This window comes from Triticum urartu, chromosome 4A (genome assembly GCF_056163025.1).
Source record: "Triticum urartu cultivar PI428250 chromosome 4A, HENAU_Tu73, whole genome shotgun sequence".
Taxonomy (NCBI): Eukaryota; Viridiplantae; Streptophyta; class Magnoliopsida; order Poales; family Poaceae; genus Triticum; species Triticum urartu.
In genome coordinates this window covers 253,314,809-253,333,867 of record NC_141876.1, presented here as the reverse complement: position 1 = coordinate 253,333,867, position 19,059 = coordinate 253,314,809, and positions in this window count along the sequence as shown.

Here is a 19,059-nt window from a genome sequence, read left to right as displayed (position 1 = left end):
AGGGGGAAATCATCGCCATCGTCGTCACCAGCGCTCCTCTTATCAGGAGAGGGCAATCTCCATCAACATCTTCATCAGCACCATCTCCTCTCAAAACCCTAGTTCATCTCTTGTATCCAATTCTTGTCTTCAAGTCCGGGATTGGTGCTAGTAGTGCTAATTACTCCTTGTAGTTGATGCTAGTTGGTTTATTTGGTGGAACATCATATGTTCAGATCCTATATGCATATTAATACCCCTCTGATTATGAACATGATTATGCTTTGTGAGTAGTTATGTTTGTTCCTGAGGACATGGGAGAAGTCTTGCTATTAGTAGTCATGTGAATTTGGTATTCGTTCGATATTCTGATGAGATGTATGTTGTCTCTCCTCTAGTGGTGTTATGTGAACGTCTACTACATAACACTTCACCATTATTTGGGCCTAGAGGAAGGCATTGGGAAGTAATAAGTAGATGATGTGTTGCTAGAGTGACAGAAGCTTAAACCCTAGTTTATGCATTGCTTCGTAAGGGGCTGATTTGGATCCATATGTTTCATGCTATGATTAGGTTTACCTTAATACTTTTGTTGTAGTTGTGGATGCTTGCAATAGAGGTTAATCATAAGTGGGATGCTTGTCCAAGTAAGGACAGTACCCAAGCACCGGTCCACCCACATACCAAATTATCAAAGTACCGAACACGAATCATATGAACGTGATGAAAACTAGCTTGACGATATTCCCATGTGTCCTCGGGAGCGCTTTTCTCTATATAAGAGTTTGTCCAGGCTTGTCCTTTGCTACAAAAAGGATTGGGCCACCTTGCTGCACTTTATTTACTTTTGTTACTTGTTTCTTGTTACAATTATCCTATCATAAAACTATCTATTACCACTTATTTCAGTACTTGCAGAGAATACCTTGCTGGAAACCGCTTATTATTTCCTTCTGCTCCTCGTTGGTTTCGACACTCTTACTTATCGAAAGGACTACGATAGATCCCCTATACTTGTGGGTCATCAAGAATCTTTTCTGGCGCCGTTGCCGGGGAGTGAAGCGCCTTTGGTAGGTGGAATTTGGTAAGGAAAAATTTATATAGTGTGCTAAAATTTACTGTTAGTTGTTACTATGGAAAGTAATCCTCTGAGGGGTTTGTTCGGGGTATCTTCACCCCGACCGGTAGAGCAAAGAGTTGCTCCTCAACCTACTGAACCTACTAAAAATGAAAATGTCTACTTCGAAATTCCTTCGGGTATGATAGAAAAACTGCTAACTAATCCTTTTGTAGGAGATGGAACAAAGCATCCTGATGAGCACTTAATATATGTGGATGAAGTTTGTAGATTATTTAAGCTTGCAGGTGTACCCAGAGATGTTGTTAAGAAGAAGGTCTTCCCTTTATCTTTGAAGGGAGATGCATCGACTTGGTATAGGCTATGTGATGATACGGGGTCATGGAATTACAAACGATTGAAATTGGAATTTCATCAGAAGTTTTATCCTATGCATCTTGTTCATCGTGATCGCAATTATATATATAATTTTTGGCCTCACGAAGGAGAAAGCGTCTCTCAAGCTTGGGGGAGGCTTAAATCAATGTTATATTCATGCCCCAAACATGAGCTCTCAAGAGAAATGATTATTCAAAATTTTTATGCTCGGCTTCCTGATAGCAATCGCACCATGCTTGATACTTCTTGTGCTGGCTCTTTTATGATGAAGACTATTGAATTCAAATGGGATTTATTGGAAAGAATTAAACGCAACTCTGAAGATTGGGACCTTGACAAAGGTAAGGAGTCAGGTATGACACCTAGGTTTGATTGTGTTAAATCTTTTATGGATACTGATGTTTTCCGTAAATTTAGCACTGAATATGGACTTGACTATGAGATAGTAGCTTCTTTCTGTGAATCTTTTGCTACTTATGTTGATCTCCCCAAGGAGAAGTGGTTTAAATATCATCCTCCCATTGAAGTAAAAGTAGCTGCACCTATTAAAGTTGAAGAAAAGACTATCACTTATAATGATCCTATTGTTCCTACTTCTTATGTTGAGAAACCACCTTTCCCTGTCAGGATAAAGGATCATGCTAAAGCTTCAACTGTGGTTTGTAAAAGCAATATTAAAACTTATACACCTTCTGAGCAAATTAAAGTTGAACCTGATATTGCTATTGTAAAAGATCTCTTGTCTGATAATATTGATGGGCATGTTATTCATTTCCTTGATGAGACTACTAGAATTGCTAAACCTTGTGCTAAAGATAAAAACAGACCTATGGTAGGCATGCCTGTTATTTCTGTTAAAATAGGAGATCATTGTTATTATGGCTTATGTGATATGGGTGCTAGTACTAGTGCAATACCTTACGCCTTATAAAAAGAAATTATGCATGATTTTGCACCTGCTGAGATAAAAGATATTGATGTCACAATTAAGCTTGCCAATAGAGATACCATTTCACCAATGGGACTTGTTAGAGATGTTGAAGTCTTGTGTGGGAAAACTAAATATCCTGCTGATTTTCTTGTTCTTGGTTCCCCACAAGATAGCTTTTGTCCCATTATATTTGGTAGACCCTTCTTAAACACTGTTAATGCTAAGATAGATTGCAAAAAGGATGTTGTTACCATCGGTTTAGATGATATGTCTCATGAATTTAATTTCTCTAAATTTAGTAGACAACACCGTGAAGAATAATTACCTAGTAAGGATGAAATTATTGGTCTTGCTTCTATTGTCGTACCTCCTAGTGATCCTTTAGAACAATATTTGCTAGACCATGAAAATGATATGTTTATGAATGAAAGAAGGGAAATAGATGAAGTATTCTTTAAACAGGAACCTATTCTGAAACACAATTTGCCTGTTGAAATCCTAGGGGATCCTCCTCCACCCAAGGGTGATCCCGTGTTTGAGCTTAAACCGTTGCCTGATACTCTTAAATATGTTTATCTTGATGAGAAAAAGATATATCCTGTTATTATTAGTGCTAACCTTTCAGAGCATGAGGAAGAGAGATTATTGAAAACTCTGAAGAAGCACCGTGCTGTTATTGGGTATACTCTTGATGATCTTAAGGGCATTAGTCCCACTCTATGTCAACATAAAATAAATTTGGAAGAAGATGCTAAACCAGTTCGTGATCATCAACGACGGCTGAATCCTAAAATGAAGGAAGTGGTAAGAAAGGAAATACTAAAGCTCCTTGAGGCAGGTATAATTTATCCCGTTGCTGATAGTCAGTGGGTAAGTCCTGTCCATTATGTCCCTAAGAAGGGAGGTATTACTGTCGTTCCTAATGATAAAGATGAACTGATTCCTCAAAGAATTATTACAGGTTAGGATGGTAATTGATTTCCGCAAATTAAATGAGGCCACTAAAAAGGATCATTACACCTTACCTTTTATCTATAAAATTCTAGAAAGATTATCCAAACATACACATTTTTGCTTTCTAGATGGTTATTCTAGTTTCTCTCAAATACCTGTGTCAGCCAAAGATCAATCAAAGACTACTTTTACTTGCCCTTTTGGTACTTTTGCTTATAGACGTATGCCTTTTGGTTTATGTAATGCACCTGCTACCTTTCAAAGATGCATGATGGCTATATTCTCTGACTTTTGTGAAAAGATTTGTGAGGTTTTCATGGACGATTTCTCCATCTATGGATCTTCTTTTGATGATTGCTTGAGCAACCTTGATCGAGTTTTGCAGAGATGTGAAGAAACTAATCTTGTCTTGAATTGGGAAAAGTGCCACTTTATGGTTAATGAAGGTATTTTCTTGGGGCATAAAGTTTCTGAAATAGGTATTGAAGTTGATAAAGCCAAGGTTGATGCTATTGAAAAGATGCCATGCCCCAAGGACACCAAAGGTATAAGAAGTTTCCTTGGTCACGCCGGATTTTATAGGAGGTTCATTAAGGACTTCTCAAAAATTTCTCGCCCTCTGACTAATTTATTACAAAAAGATATACCATTTGTCTTTGATGATGATTGTGTAGAAGCATTTGAAATACTTAAGAAAGCATTGATCTCTACACCTATTGTTCAGCCACCTGATTGGAATTTACCCTTTGAAATTATGTGTGATGCTAGTGATTATGATGTAGGTGATGTTCTAGGGCAAAGAGTTGATAAGAAATTAAACGTTATTCAATATGCTAGTAAAACCCTAGACAATGCTCAAAGAAATTATGCTACTACTGAAAAAGAATTCTTTGCGGTTGTATTTGCTTGTGATAAGTTCAGACCTTATATTGTTGATTCTAAAGTAACTATTCGCACTAATCATGCTGCTATTAAATATCTTATGGAAAAGAAAGATGCTAAACCTAGACTTATTAGATGGGTTCTCTTGCTACAAGAATTTGACTCACATATTGTTGATAGAAAGTGAGCTGAGAACCCCGTTGCAGACAACTTGTCTAGGTTAGAAAATGTGCTTGATGACCCACTTCCTATTGATGATAGCTTTCCTGATGAGCAACTAAATGTCATAAATGCTTCTCATACTGCTCCATGGTATGTTGATTATGCTAATTACATTGTTGCTAATTTCATACCACCTAGTTTCACATACCAGCAAAAGAAAAAGTTCTTCTATGATTTGAGGCATTACTTTTGGGATGACCCACATCTTTATAAAAAGGAGTAGATGGTGTTATTAGACGTTGTGTACCTGAGCATGAACAGGAACAGATCCTACGCAAGTGTCACTCCGAAGCTTATGGAGGACACCATGCTGGAGATAGAACTGCACATAAGGTATTGCAATCTGGTTTTTATTGTCCTACTCTCTTCAAGGATGCCCGTAAGTTTGTCTTATCTTGTGATGAATGTCAAAGAATTGGTAATATTAGTAGACGTCAAGAAATGCCTATGAACTATTCACTCGTTATTGAACCATTTGATGTTTGGGGCTTTGACTATATGGGACCTTTTCCTTCCTCTTATGGATATACACATATTTTAGTTGTTGTTGATTACGTTACTAAGTGGGTAGAAGCTATTCCAACTAGTAGTGCTGATCATAACACTTCTATTAAAATGCTTAAAGAAGTTATTTTTCCAAGATTTGGAGTCCCTAGATATTTAATGACTGATGGTGGTTCACATTTTATTCATGGTGCCTTCCGTAAAATGCTTGCTAAGTATGATGTTAATCATAGAATTGCATCCCCTTATCACCCTCAGTCTAGTGGTCAAGTAGAATTGAGTAATAGAGAGCTCAAATTAATTTTGCAAAATACTGTTAATAGATCTAGAAAGAATTGGTCCAAGAAACTTGATGATGCATTATGGGCCTATAGAACTGCATATAAAAATCCTATGGGTATGTCTCCATATAAAATGGTTTATGGAACAGCATGTCACTTACCTCTCGAACTAGAACACAAGGCATATTGGGCTATTAAAGAGCTCAATTATGATTTTAAGCTTGCCGGTGAGAAGAGGTTATTTGATATTAGCTCACTCAATGAATGGAGAACCCAAGCCTACGAAAATGCCAAGTTCTTTAAAGAAAAAGTTAAAAGATGGCACGATAAAAGGATACAAAAGCGTGAGTTTAATGTAGGTGATTATGTATTGTTATACAACTCTCGTTTAAGATTTTTTGCAGGAAAACTTCTCTCTAAATGGGAAGGTCCTTACGTTATCGAGGAGGTCTATCGTTCCGGTGCCATAAAAATCAACAACTTCGAAGGCACAAATCCGAAGGTGGTGAACGGTCAAAGAATCAAACATTATATCTCTGGTAATCCCATAAATGTTGAAACCAATGTTATTGAAACCGTAACCCCGGAGGAATACATAAGGGACACTTTCCAGAATGTTTCAGACTCCGAAATGGAATAGGTATGTGGTACGGTAAGTAAACCGACTCCAAAACAGTTTTTAAGGCAATATTTCTCCGTTTTGGAATATTTAGAAAAATAGAAAAATAAGAAGCAGTCCGGGAAGGACACGAGGGCTTCACGAGGGTGGAGGGCGCGCCCTACCCCCTGGGCGCGCCCCCCTACCTCGTGGGCACCTCGTGCGCTCTCCGAACTTCGTTTTCATACACGACACGTATTTTGGTCGGTAAAAATTCATTATATAACCTCCCGAAGGTTTTGACTACCATATCACGCAAAAATCTCTTATTCTTATTTCGAGCTGTTTTCTGCCAGGGTTGTCGAAGCTAAGCATCATGTCGTCTCCCTCCTCCTCCAACAATGAGGGCAACGATGCTTGGCTAATGAAGATAGAGCTTAAGAGAGAAGAACCATGGAGATCAACAAGGATGAAGGGATCAAGAAGTCCATGGAGGACCAAGCTCCGGTAACAAAAGACATCCTTCAACTTGATCACAATCTTCTTACCCCAACTGAGATCGAAGCTTTCAAGATGATCGAGTTAGCTCGTATACAAAATAAGTATCTCACACATGAAAATATTTTGTTGAAGGAGCATATCATCGCACTCAAAGGCATTATCCACAAGTTAGAAGACATCCTACGCTCGATGTGTGACTATCCATCATCAACAACTCCACCTTCTTCACTAACAAAGGAGACATAATCACATGGGTATGGGCACTCCCCTTGGCAACTGCCAAGCTTGGGGGAGTGCCCCGGTATCTTATCACCATCACTTTTATCTTTACCGTTTTTCTTAGCTCGATCCTTTTGGTAATATCTTGATCTAGTAGAATAAAGTTTATGGCATGATCTAGTTTTGAGTTTTGCTTTGTGATCCTTCTATGTAATCGAGTCCGTGAGCTATATAATAAAGATTAGTGTTGAGTCAAGGGCTTGATGCCATGATCCTAAGGGAATAAAAGAAAAGAGAAAGAAATAAAAAGAAACAAAGAGATCATGTGAATCTTATGGAGAGTAATGAGCTCACATAGAAAAAGTATGATGAATAAAAGTTGTTGAGAGTTGACAAACATAGTTTTGGTCATCGTTGCAATTAATAGGAAGTAATAAAGAAAGAGAGGTCTTCACATATAAATATACTATCTTGGACATCTTTTATGATTGTGAGCACTCATTAAAATATGACATGCTAAAGAGTTGACGTTGGAAAAGGAAGACAACGTAATGGGTTATGTTTTCTTACATCTGAGATAAGTTATATTGTCATGGATCATCCAACATGGTTGAGCTTGCCTTTCCCCCTCATGCTAGCCAAATTCATCGCACCAAGTGGAGATACTACTTGTGCTTCCAAATACCCTTAAACCAGTTTTGCCATGAGAGTCCACCATACCTACCTATGGATTGAGCAAGATCCTCCAAGTAAGTTGTCATCGGTGCAAGCAATAAAAATTGCTCTCTAAATATGTATGACTTATTAGTGTGGGAGAAAATAAGGTTTATACGATCGTGTGATATGGAAGAAATAAAAGCGACAGACTGCATAATAAAGGTCCATATCACAAGTGGCAATATAAAGTGACGTTCTTTTGCATTACGATTTTGTGCATCCAACCAAAAAAGCGCATGACAACCTCTGCTTCCCTCTGCGAAGGGCCTATCTTTTAATTTTATCTCCTAACTTGCATAAGAGTCATGGTGATATTCACCCTTCCTTTTTACAAGGGTGGGGGTGCGCCCTACCCCCCTGGGCGCGCCCCCCTACCTCGTGGGCCCCCTGGTGGCCCTCCAATGTCCATCTTCTTCTATATGAAGTCTTTCGATGAGAAAAAAATCAGAAGCCATCTCCTCGGACGAAACTCCGTCGCCACGAGGCGGATCCTTGGCAGAACCAATCTAGGGCTCCGGCAGAGCTGTTCTGACGGGTAAACTTCCCTCCGGGAGGGGGAAATCATCGCCATCGTCATCACCAACGCTCCTCTCATCGGGAGAGGGCAATCTCCATCAACATCTTCATCAGCACCATCTCCTCTCAAAACCCTAGTTCATCTCTTGTATCCAATTCTTGTCTTCAAGTCCGGGATTGGTGCTAGTAGGTTGCTAGTAGTGTTAATTACTCCTAGTAGTTGATGCTAGTTGGTTTATTTGGTGGAAGATCATATGTTCAGATCCTATATGCATATTAATACCCCTCTGATTATGAACATGATTATGCTTTGTGAGTAGTTACGTTTGTTCCTGAGGACATGGGAGAAGTCTTGCTATTAGTAGTCATGTGAATTTGGTATTCGTTCAATATTTCGATGAGATGTATGTTGTCTCTCCTCTAGTGGTGTTATGTGAACGTCGACTACATAACACTTCACCATTATTTGGGCCTAGAGGAAGGCATTGGGAAGTAATAAGTAGATGATGGGTTCCTAGAGTGATAGAAGCTTAAACCCTAGTTTATGCGTTGCTTCGTAAGGGGCTGATTTGGATCCATATGTTTCATGCTATGGTTAGGTTTACCTTAATACTTTTTTTATAGTTGCGGATGCTTGGAATAGAGGTTAATCATAAGTGGGATGCTTGTCCAAGTAAGGACAGTACCCAAGCACCGGTCCACCCACATACCAAATTATCAAATTACCGAACGTGAATCATATGAACATGATGAAAACTAGCTTGACGATATTCCCATGTGTCCTCGGGAGCGCTTTGCTCGATATAAGAGTTTTTCCAGGCTTATCCTTTGCTACAAAAAGGATTGGGCCACCTTGCTGCACTTTATTTACTTTTGTTACTTGTTGCTCGTTACAAATTATCCTATCACAAAACTATCTGTTACCACTTATTTCAGTACTTGCAGAGAATACCTTGCTGGAAACCGCTTATTATTTCCTTCTGCTCCTCGTTGGGTTCGACACTCTTACTTATCGAAAGGACTACGATAGATCCCCTATACTTGTGGGTCATCAAAGAGAAGGGGGGACCAGCCCCGCAAAGATCATGTGCCAGAAGAAGGGATAGACGGAACTGCCGAAAGCCTCCGGCTCGGCGGAGCCGACCCGAAGCGCAGTCTCTCCTCCCTCATTGCTGTCGCCTGCCGTCACCAGGAGCGCGGCGGCAAGGTTCTTCTCTGAGACCGTGGGCGTGCTCAAGGCGGGCTCGTACCAGGAGGGCGAGCGTGCGGCCTTCGCCTTGTCGGATGCCATCGGCTGCAAGCTTGGGGAGGAGCCCTGGCAGATCTGGAGTCTCTCGGGGCGAGAAGAAGGGGATCTGGAGCAAGACGAAGGAAGGAAATGAAGAATTTGTAGCGTGCACCAGCCTTTTGTCAGGCAAGAACGGTAGCCGAGGCCGCATGGGGAAGCGAAGGCGCCCGCGTCCCACCAATTGCCACGCGTCAATCAAGGTCGCGGGCAGTTGGGGCCTGCGGCACTCCGCACTTGCCCTTTGGCTTTGCCTCGAAGCCAAGTCCGAGCGTGCCTCGGGCCCGGGGGCTACTGTCGGTGTTCTGGGACCGGGGGTGCCCAGACTTTCCTGCTTGCGGCCCAAAGCATGGCTCCACAAATGGCCTGGTGTGGCCCAGCTTCAGCAGCGACCACCCAAGACCCTCACGAGGGGCCAAGCCTCACGAGGCGGATGACACCAAGACCTCCCTGAGAGTGGCCTCACTAGGCCGACTCCCGAGGAGCGGAGATATCTATGCAATGGGCATCTCGCGAGGTTCACGTGACGTCGGTCATGACGACCAAGGCCAGGTGGGCGCCAGCGGCCATAGTGTACCAATTTCCTCTTTGGTGCTAAGGAGGCAAGCACAGGCGCGGGGTCCCGAGGCATTGTAGGATCGAAAGTATGTCTAGAGGGGGTGATTAGACTACTTGACCAAATAAAAATCTAGCCTTTTCCCAATTTTAGTTCTAGGCAGATTTTAGCAACTTAGCACAAGTCAAGCAATCAACCTACACATGCAATTCTAAGAGTATAACAGCGGAAAGTAAAACAATTGCATATGAAGGTAAAGGGAGGAGTTTGGAGTGTGCAAACGCAATTGGAGACACAGAGATTTTTGGCGTGGTTCCGATAGGTGGTGCTATCGTACATCCACGTTGATGGAGACTTCAACCCACGAAGGGTAACGGTTGCGCGAGTCCACGGAGGGCTCCACCCACGAAGGGTCCACGAAGAAGCAACCTTGTCTCTCCCACCATGGTCGTCGCCCACGAAGGACTTGCCTCACTCGGGTAGATCTTCACGAAGTAGGCAATCTCCTTGCCCTTACAAACTCCTTGGTTCAACTCCACAATCTTGACGAAGGCTCCCAAGTGACACCTAGCCAATCTAGGAGACACCACTCTCCAAGAGGTAACAAATGGTGTGTTAATGATGAACTCCTTGCTCTTGTTCTTCAAATGATAGTCTCCCCAACACTCAACTCTCTCTCACAAGATTTGGATTTGGTCGAAAGATGATTTGAGTGGAAAGCAACTTAGGGAAGGCTAGAGATCAAGATTTATGTGGTTGGAGTGGAATATCTTGACCTCAACACAAGTGTAGGTGGTTCTCTCTCAGAAAATATATGTTGGAAGTGTAGGCATGTTCTGATAGCTCTCTTTACGAATGAAGAGTGGGTGGAGGGGTATAAATAGCCTCCACACAAAATCTAACTGTTACACACAAATCACCAAATTCGGTGGGACCAAATCATGAAACTCGGTCAGACCGATTTAGTTCAAAATGTGAACGTTAGGATTTTCGGTGGGACTGACATGTCAACTCGGTGGGATGGATTTTGTTAGGGTTAGGGCATAACGTAATCTCGGTGAGACCTATTACACAAACCTGGTGAGACCAATTTTGGTAATGGACTAATAGAGAGTTGGTTAGGCAAACTTGGTGGGACCGATTCGCTCATCTCGGTTGGAACGAAACATTACAAAAGGGAAACAGAGAGTTTGCATTGCAATCTTAGTGGGACCGATCACTCATCTCGGTTTGACCGAAATGTTATGAAGGGAAACAGAGAGATTACAATCCCATCTCGGTGAGACCGAGATCCCTATCGGTGAGACCGAAAAGACTAGGGTTTCTGGCAGTGGCTATGTCAACTGAACTCGGTGGCGCCGGATAGAAAGTTTTGGTGGGGCCGAGTTTGACTTTTGGTTTGGGACATATGTGGATGTGAGAAAGTAGTTGAGGACTTTGGAGCATATCACTAAGCACTTTGAGCAAGCAAGTCATTAGGAAACACCTCATCCCCTCTTAATAGTATTGGCTTTTCCTATGGACTCAATGTGATCTTGGATCACTTAAAATGAAAAGATGTAGAGTCCTGAGCTTTGAGCTTGAGCCAATACTTTGTTATTAGAATTTGAGTGATCCACTTTTCTCATCCATGCCATGCCAATCATTGAGCTTTCCTGAAATGTTTATCTTAAAGTAGAATTAGCTCAATGAGTTATATGTTGTTAGGAATTACCAAAACCACCCAGGGATAGTTGCACTTTCAGTCTCCCCCTTTTTGGTAATTGATGACAACATATAGATCAAAGCTTCGACAAATGATAAATAAGATAAAAAAACATCGTCGCTTTGAGAAGTATGTGATAAGCAAGAGCTCCTCCTAAATTTGTGCATTATTTAAAATTTGCTTTTGAATGCAAATGCACAATCGATTAGGATCATGGGTAACTCTTCCATGTCACATACAACTTGGTGGGGCGCTCAAAATGATAGAGATTAAAAGCATGCACTCATCACCAAGCTAGTGAGTGGTCATATAAGGATATAAGAGATGATATCATCCAACAAGCATTAAGGGTAGCATATGATCAAACACATGATCAACAAGTATCTCACAAGGACATAATAAAGTATCTCACACAAGAACTCAATAAAGAAGTTCAACCAAAATAGCAAGAGAGATAAAAGGAGCAACACACTCTCTCTCGAAGCCTATGATCTATACATTTTTCTCCCCCTTTGGCAACAAGTTACCAAGAAGTTCAAAAATGCATAGTGCTAAACGACTCTCAGGCTTGATCTTCGGGAGGTGGTGTAGAGAGAACTCCAAGGACGAGGGCTTCCGATGAAGTAGTTGGAGATGGTGGAGTGGTTGCTAGAGGTGGCACTAGAGCTGTGGCTGCTTGTGCTGACACTGAAGCTCGAGCATTTGAGACTGGCACTGCAGCTGACCTCGGACCTCGTGGCACACGCTTGAAAGCATCAATAGTGGACTTGTCCTTCTTCTCCTCTGCTTCCTCCTGAAGCTGCTCAACTGTAGTCTGAATCTCATTCACCTTCAGATCAAGATCATAGAATGTTGTTTCCACAATCCTCTCTAGGCTTTCCTGATTCTGAGTCAGGGTGGCCAAGCCCTTCTCAATCCTCAGTGTAGGTTGAATCAGATATCCAAGCTCATCTTGCTTGCTCTTCAGGAATACTTGAGATGCCTCTTCAGCAGTTGGCATCCTTGCAGCTTTCTGTGCCCTTGCCTTCTCTCTCTTCTCATGTGCTTGCACAGATGATGGATCTTCCTCAGTCATTACAACAGTATTGTCTTCAAAATCAGGGTAGATGGGCAGGTGCTCCTTATCCAAAAGATACTTGCATGTGCCTATCTTTGAGTTGATGAGCTCCTGAATTTGTGGGGCATACCCACAACTCCTCTTCTGATCAGCTGCTGTCCTTTTGATTGTCTCCACAATCAGACTCATGACTTCGAATTTCTGAGGCACATCAAACAAATGTAGCAAGTTTATGGCATGTCCTCTGATCATCTTGTGATCACCTGACTTGGGTAGCAATGTGTGTCTGAGGATCCAATTTATAGTAGGCAGACCAGACAACAAGTAGTGGACAGATCCAAACTTGTGAGTATCCAAAGCAGCATCTGGGATCTCTTTGTACATGTTGGCCATTGTGTTGTGGTCTTTCTTCTTCTCAGCATATACATCCAAGTCATCTTCATGCTCTGCCGGGGCATTGATCAGCTTAGCCCATTCATCAATTGAAGATTGGTACCTGGTACCCTCAGACATCCAAACTATCCTCCCATCTGGATAGAAGTGGGCAGTGGAGTAGAACTGCATGATCAGCTCATCGTTCCACTTGGTGAGCTTCTGGGCCACAAAGGTATCAACTCCACATGCCTTGAAGCTGTCATATACACCTGGATAGTGATCTTCATTCTCCTTGATGTACTCCTAGTCAACCCATTTCATGTCACACACAATGGGCTTCTTGTCAAGCAGGATTGTCTCATAAAAGTCTTGTTGTTCCTTGGGGTGAAACCTGTAGTCCACAGCAGTCCTCCTCCTGACAGCATATGGATCAGACTGTCTCCATAACCTCAGTCCTGCATCCTTCCTGATTTTCATGTTTTCTGCCACAGGGTGTGTGTCATTGTGGTCAGGGATCTTGGGCTTCAGCTTCCTCAACACAACTGGGTCTTCTTCTTCTTCAGCAGCTTCAGGCACTGGGGCCTTGTTTTTCTCCTCAGCGGGAATGTTTCTAGTGCTTCTATTGGATTTAGTCTTATGAGCTAGAGCAGTAGCCTTGGAAGAAGCTTTGGGCTTAGATGGAGTAGCCCCTAATCTGATTGCATCTCCCATGAGCTTTTGTGCTTTGGGTGCTGGTGCAACATCCTCTTCCTCTTCATCTGAGCCTCTCATTATTGATGATCGGCCAAGCACTCTGGCAGTGGTCTTCTTGACCCTTTCCTTCATTTTCTTCCCTTCTCCAATTGCCTCTTCAGTTGGCTTGGAGGTTTCAGCAGTGGATGCTCTGGCCTTAGACATTGGAACTCTCTTTGCTGGTGCCTTCTTATGCATCCTTGGCTTAACTGTGGCAGCTGAACCATACTCCTTTTTCAGCACCTTTTTCCTTGAAGTGGCCTCATCCTCAATGTCCACATAATCTTCATCCTCTTAATCAGAAGTTTTCTTCTTCCTAGTACAGGTAGCTGCCTTTGGCAAGTTACTTGGAGTGGTCCTGCTTCCATCATCAGAAGAGCTAGAGGGACTAGTGCCCTCACTCATCTAGACCTGTTCTTCAGATTTGTTCTGGATGTCACTTTTGTCAGACATCGTGCAGGCAAACTGTCAGCAGACCCTGTGAATAGATTATATATGAGGTAGAGAAGATGAGCATCACAAAGTGCGGGAGTTTTGCAAAACAATTGAGTCAAAAAGTTTAGTTTTAGTTCTCTACAGAAGTGATCTCGGAGCTACCGAATTGACAAACTCGGTGATACTGAAGCAACACTTGGAACCTAAACTAGTGAACTCGGTAGGGCCGAGTCATAGTTCGGTGGCACCGAGATTGCTAGGGTTTCATAGAATCTTGAACTCGGTCACACCGAATTGCGCGTTTCGGTCAGACCGAAGAGCGCATGTGCAATGGCCAAGGCCGAATCGGTGAGACCGATTTCTACAGTTCGGTCAGTCCGAGATGAGTTCTGCGGAGAGCTAACCCTAAATTTTTTGGATCAATATAGTCCTAAGGAATTTTTAGCTGGATGGATGAATCTCAACCGTGGCAAGAAACATGGCATTGTCCTTATGCTAGGAATCAGAGTGAAAAAGACAGCACAAGGGATCGAACACTTACCCTAATCCGGCGCGTGTTCGCTACGGCGGCAACGGCGGAGCAGATTGCCGTTGACGGCGGCGGAGACCAATGGCGGGAGGTCGCTGGCGGCGAGAAGACGATCCGGAGACCCGAAGAGGCAGAGTAGGTTATGCATGGGCAAAGGGTTTCGAAAAAATTTCCAAAATTTGGCCCGTCAGTATATATAACCTGACCTTGTCGGTGTGACCGAGTGGAACAACTCGGTGGCACCGAGATGCAAAACTGCATGCAGTTACTGCAACTCGGTGTGACCGAAAGGTTCTAATCGGTTGCACCGAGATTGAAAACCTAGATCAACTAAGTGATCTTGGTAGAACCAAAAAGGATGAATCGGTCATACCGAAATGCACAAAGAGGTTTTGGAAGTTTAAGTCTATGATGAATCGGGAACTCTGAGTGCTCCTCACACAGAGTGGTTCGAATCTGACTTGATCAAACTTTGTGATGTAGCATGAATAGAGTTTGAGACGAGGAAAGCATAGATAGCTAGAGGGAGTTCTTAGGCATTCTTGTCCATCCATTTGGCAAAAGAGGAAAAACCAAACAATCAAAGCAACAAATGGATGTCCTCGAATGAGAAAAATATGCATTCAACATGCTCACACAACTAAAATGGCAAATGAAATATGTGACGAAGCATGCACAGACACTCTAGCATCTATCAAGCAATTGGCGATGACTAGGTCATCTATATATGAGTATATTGACTTAGGAGTCAAATGAGAACATTTGATCATAGGTCATACTCATCGTTTAAGCACAAGTGGCGTTACCACTTTTACATAGAGCATTGTTGTACTCACACCATTAGAGTTGCTTTAACTCAATTGATTGGAGTAAAGCTCCCCCTAGATGTGATATCCCCCCTAAGAGGGATCAATTAACCTTGGGTTTTGTCGATGATGACTTCATGTAGGTAATGAAGATGTGGATGCTCAATGTTGATGTAGATCATTCGGAGCATTCCATTGGAGTGAGTTGCACTTTCAATACCTACATGGGTTAGTCCCACAAGGGAACAAACAAGGATATCCATAGACATAGAGTGATGTGTACACAAGATGATGTCCATGGAATCATTAGGTTACCTTGTCCCTTGTCTTACCAACAAGAGGTTTTGTGACTCCTTGAACTAGTGCAAGATATGAAAGTTGTTTGCACTTGTCCTTGCCAAAATGATAAGAGTGAAGTAGGTTGGCAGAGTCACCTTCAAGAACTCTCTAGTTCTTGTTCTTTGGGATCCACACCATCTTGATGGGAATCCTTGCGGTTGTAGTCGTACTTGAAGTAGAACTTGATGTAGTCTTGGGAATCCATTTGACCAAGGCCTTCGGTGCTTCCTCGAATGCATAAATCTCCTCTTGAAGCTTGTCCTTGCCTTTTTGCTTGTGGTCTTGTGGTGGAAGATCATCTTGAGATTGTGTTCCTTTGAAAGAAGTAGGATCGTACTTCTCTTGTTGAGGAACAAACTTCGTCTTGGGGTACTGATCTTCTTCCCACTCAACTCCATTGGCATTGAACTTTCGTTCAAAACCAACACCTTGATTCTTCCGGTGTCTTCCTTGCTTGCGTACAATTTCCTCAAATTGCTTACTTCCGGCAAGGCTCTTGTAAACACCTTTCTCTATAATTCCCTTCAATAAGCTATTTTCTTGCTCAACTGTAACTTGGCTAAGAGAATCATTAGTGGAATCAAGAGAGCTACTAGAAGCAACAACATTGGATTTAGCATGATTGTTGTTACTACTAGATGAAGCATCTTTCTTGTTCTTGTTACTAGATTTAACTTGTGGCATGTAAGTAGACAAGAGTAAAAGCTTGGCAATATAAGAAGAACTTTTCTTGCGAAGATCATCATTGATTGCCTTTAAAAACTCATGTTCTTGCTCAAGGTTGAGCTTTTCAAGGCGTAGCTTATCATGAGTCTTTAAAAGTTCTCGATGATCTTCCAAGGTAGTTTCATGAGCTAACTTAAGAGTGTTTAGTTCTTTAGTTAGACGCTCAATCTCCTTCTTAACATCATCATTTTTTTATCTTGATTATCATGATTAATAGCAAGCTCATCATAGTTTTCATAACTAGAGTTGTCAACAAGTAAATCATCATCTCCTAGCAAGTCATCTTCATCACTATTGAAATCAACGTACTCGGGGTGTGTTACCTTTGGACCTTTAGCCATGAAGAATCTCCTAATTCCTTCATTTGGTGAGTCAAATATGTCATAGGAGTTGGTTGTCACAAGTGCTAGTCCGGCAACACCTTCATCTTGAGTATATTCGGAGTCGGAGTGATAACTTCTTTCGGAGTGATTGTCGGAGTCGGAACCGGATACCCATTCACCAACATGAGCTTGATGTCTTCTTTTTGTGTATCTCCTTGATGACTTGTCCTTCCTTTCCGAGTCCTTGCTTCTCCGAGAGGGTCTTCGTTCATAACAATCATCTCTACTCCTTCTCTCTCGTGATGGTGATTCTTCTCTTCTACTCCTTCTTTTGGGAGAATCTTCTCTTCTTTTGTAGGGGGGCGTACATTCATTGGAGTAGTGTCCGGGTCTTCCACAATTGTAGCAATTACGCTCACGACTAGAAGATCTTTTGTCATTGTAGGACCTTGACTTGGAACTTCTTTCCTTGCTTCTACTCTTGTAGAACTTGTTGAAGTTCTTCACCATTAGACTCAATTCTTCATTGAAGGTTTGCTTCTCACTCAATTTGGCATCATTTGGATCAATGTGCACACGGTATCATATTTTCCATCCAAGGCTCTTAGAATCTTCTTGATGATAAATCTATCGGTCATCTCTTCACTTCCTAAGCCGGCAATCTCATTTGTGATGAGAGCAAGCCTAGAGTACATTTCAGCGACGCCTTCACCATCCTTCATTTTGAACTTGTCAAGGTGACTTTGAAGCACATCCAATTTGGATTCCTTGACAGATTCGGTACCTTCATGCATATCAATCAAAGTATCCCAAATTTCCTTTGCATTCTCAAGACGGCTGATTTTGTTGAATTCTTCGGGGCATAATCCATTGAAGAGAATATCACAAGCTTGAGCATTGTATTGCAGCATCTTCAATTCTTCTGTGGTAGCTTCACGGTTTGGTTCTCTCCCATCGAAGAATTCACCATGCAAGCCAATACACACAATAGCTCAAATGGCGGGGTTATGTCCAAGAATATTCATTTTCATCTTATGCTTCCACCTAGCAAAATTTGTACCATCAAAGTAAGGACCTCTATGGTGGTAATTTCCCTCACTAGACGCCATACTCTCCTAGGTTGTGAAACCGAGGCTGTAACCACCAAAAGCTATGGAAATCAAAGCAAATGGAGACCAAAGCTCTAATATCACTTGTAGGATCGAAAGTATGTCTAGAGGGGGGGTGATTAGACTACTTGACCAAATAAAAATCTAGCCTTTTCCCAATTTTAGTTCTAGGCAGATTTTAGCAACTTAGCACAAGTCAAGCAATCAACCTACACATGCAATTCTAAGAGTATAGCAGCGGAAAGTAAAACAATTGCATATGAAGGTAAAGGGAGGAGTTTGGAGTGTGCAAACGCAATTGGAGACACGGAGATTTTTGGTGTGGTTCCGATAGGTGGTGCTATCGTACATCCACGTTGATGGAGACTTCAACCCACGAAGGGTAACGGTTGCGCGAGTCCACGGAGGGCTCCACCCATGAAGGGTCCATGAATAAGCAACCTTGTCTATCCCACCATGGTCGTCGCCCACGAAGGACTTGCCTCGCTCGGGTAGATCTTCACGAAGTAGGCGATCTCCTTGCCCTTACAAACTCCTTGGTTCAACTCCACAATCTTAACGGAGGCTCCCAAGTGACACCTAGCCAATCTAGGAGACACCACTCTCCAAGAGGTAACAAATGGTGTGTTGATGATGAACTCCTTTCTCTCGTGCTTCAAATGATAGTCTCCCCAACACTCAACTCTCTCACACAGGATTTGGATTTGGTGGAAAGATGATTTGAGTGGAAAGAAACTTGGGGAAGGCTAGAGATCAAGATTTATGTGGTTGGAGTGGAATATCTTGACCTCAACACAAGTGTAGGTGGTTCTCTCTCAGAAAATATATGTTGGAAGTGTAGGCATGTTCTGATAGCTCTCTTTACGAATGAAGAGTGGGTGGAGGAGTATAAATAGCCTCCACACAACATCTAACCATTACACACAAATCACCAAACTCGGTGGGACCGAATCATGAAACTCGGTCAGACCGATTTAGTTCAAAATGTGAACGTTAGGATTTTCGGTGGGACCAACATGTCAACTCGGTGGGACCAATTTTGTTAGGGTTAGGGCATAACGTAATCTTGGTGAGACCGATTACACAAACTCGGTGAGACCGATTTTGGTAATGGACTAACAGAGAGTTGGTCAGGCAAACTCGGTGGGACCGATTCGCTCATCTCGGTTGGACCGAAACATTACAAAAGGGAAACAGAGAGTTTGCATTGCAATCTCGGTGGGACCAATCGCTCATCTCGGTTTGACCGAAACATTACGAAGGGAAACAGAGAGATTACAATCCCATCTCGGTGAGACCGAAATCCCTATCAGTGAGACTGA